This window comes from Gekko japonicus, unplaced genomic scaffold (genome assembly GCF_001447785.1).
Source record: "Gekko japonicus isolate JY-2015 unplaced genomic scaffold, Gekko_japonicus_V1.1 scaffold4335, whole genome shotgun sequence".
NCBI classification, from domain to species: domain Eukaryota; kingdom Metazoa; phylum Chordata; class Lepidosauria; order Squamata; family Gekkonidae; genus Gekko; species Gekko japonicus.
The window spans coordinates 35,705-38,259 of NW_015172144.1; positions in this window are offsets into that span (position 1 = coordinate 35,705).

The following is a 2,555-nucleotide window of genomic DNA, read 5'->3' on the forward strand; positions in this document are numbered from 1 at the left end:
TCTCTCAGCCCCACCTACCTCACAGGGTGTCTGTTGTGGGGAGGGGGAGGGAAAGGAGATTGTAAGATGCTCTGAGACTCCGAGTGAGTCCAATCTCTTCTCTCTCTATAAAGGTTCTCGAAAGAGCTCTCTCAGCCCCACCTACCTCACACGGTATCTGTTTTGGGGAGGGGAAGGGAGAGCAGGTAGAGAAAGAGGTACTTTTCTCCCTTTCTCACAATACAAGAACTCATGGGCACTCCATGAAATTGCTGAGCGGTCGGGTTAGAACGGATAAAAGGAAGTACTTCTTCACCCAAAGAGTGATGAACACTTGGAATTCACTGCCACAGGAAGTGGTGGCGGCTACAAGCATGGACGGCTTCAAAAGGGAATTAGATAAGCATATGGAGCAGAGGTCCATCAGTGGCTATTAGCCACAAGGTATAGATAGGGACTCTGGGGCAAGGGATGCTCTGTCTTCTTGGTGCTTGGGGGGGGTGGGGGGGGTCAACAGTGGGAGGGCTTCTAATGTCCTGGCCCCACTGGTGGACCTCCTGATGGCACTGGTATTTCTGGCCACTGTGGGATACAGAGTGTTGGACTGGATGGGCCTTTGGCCTGATCCAACATTGGCATCTCTTATGTTCTTATGTTCTTATGTTCTTAAATCCAATTCTCCTCCTCCTCCTCTCTGTAAAGGCGTCTTCCTGGGCTGTTCATTCTGCTACAGTTCTGATCAGGTGATCTGGCCCTGTGGACCCATGCTATTGTTACATTGAGGCTAGACTACTGCCATGCAGTTGTCATGGGTCTGTCCTTGAAGACAACGCAGAAACTTCAGTTCATGCGAAACGCCACAGGTAGATTAGTCTGTAGGGTTGCCAATCTCACAGGGTCTGTTGTGGGGATCAAATGGAGGTGGGGTGATCCATGCTTGCCGTCCTGAGTTCCTCAGTGGAAGGGGGGGACGTGACAGAGAGAGATTTGGGCAGGGGTCACTTTGTAGTAAAAGAGGTGTGGGAGCTCATTAGCATAACTCATTAGCATAACTCATTTGCCTATGCCACACCCCCTGACATCACCGGAAGTGTGTCAGAAGGCAACACCCACCGCTCAGGCTCTATTGGACTGTTTTGGATTGCTAGCTATTGGGGGGGGGGAACATGCAGATCTGTCCTTGCAGAGGAGGGAGAGCTTGTACCTGAATAAAACTTGGTCTTAAAGGTGCCACTGGACTGTTTTGGACCCGGGGGGCCAGAGGGAGCTCTCCAACTTACCTGGCTGCTTCTTGCTCTGACTGAGGGCTGCTGGGAGCAGGGGGTGGGGCTTGTTGCATGTGCCCGCCCCCTGGGCTCTTTATTGCCGGAGCTCCGCTCCTGTGCGCTCCTGCAGGAAATGACCCCTGGATTTGGGGGCACGTCAGAAGAGTTAAAGAAATGGAGAAGGAACCGAGGAACAGAGGAAAGTTGCCGCTGCGGAGACAGAGGCTCAGATTGTTCGCAATAAGTCTCTCTCCCGTTCCCTGGGTAATGCCACTCTTTAGCACCTTTTGACGCGCGGCTCTGATGGCATGCCGGACTTTGGGAAGATCGCAAAGCCCACCGCCATGACATCAATTCCATTACAGGCCCCAATTAATTCTATATTTAGTTTTACGGAACCAAGATAATGACCCGGCTCTTGCTCGGCGCGCACGCCTCAGTGAGCACAGAGGAGCCGGGCCTCATTAAGAGGGGCTCCGCGTGCCTTTAATTGCGACAAGCGAGGCTCGGTGCTCGCTTTCGAGAGCCGACCGTGCAACCCAAGCCGCCTTCCTGTGACGACTTGGACATCTTCCGTCAGCAAAAAAAACCCATCTTCTTCGCTCCTGGGACCCCCTGAGGAGGTGGGGAGATGACAGGCAAGGATGCCGGAGACGTTGCAGAGAAACCGAGCCCCGGGATTCGGATCGGTTCACCGCAGGGTTGCCACCCTCCAGGTACTAGCTGGAGATCTCCTGGGATTGCGCCTGAACTCCAGGCGGAAGAGGTCAGGTTCCTCCTGGAGAAAAGGGCCACTTTGGAAGGCGGGCTCTATGGCGATCTACCTGGCCGAAGCCCCTCCCCTCCCCAAACCCCGCCCTCCTCAGGCTCCGCCCCCAAAACCTCCAGGTATTCCCCAGCCTGCAACTGGGTGTCAAAGTTCACCGGAACCTGTGTTGGCAAGAGGCCGAAGCGGGGGGTGGGGTTTCGTCGGGGGACCTCTCTGGAATGGGAAGCAATCCGGGTTGGGGCCAAGGAGGTGAGGAGAGTACGTGCACGATGGTTGCCCTCTCCAGGGTGAGGAGATACTTGGCGATTTGGTGGTGGAGCTTGGGAAGGGTGGAGTTTGGGGGGGCGGGAGGGATCTCCGTCTGGTGTAGTGGTTAGGGGCGCGGACTCTAGTCTGGGAGAGCCGGGTTTGATTCCCGGCTCCTCCACATGGAGCCGCTGGTGTGGCCTTAGGTCAGTCACAAGTTCTTTCAGAGTTGTTCTATCACAGGCAGTTCTTGAGAGAGCTCTCTCAGCCCCACCCACCTCACAGGGTGTCTGTTT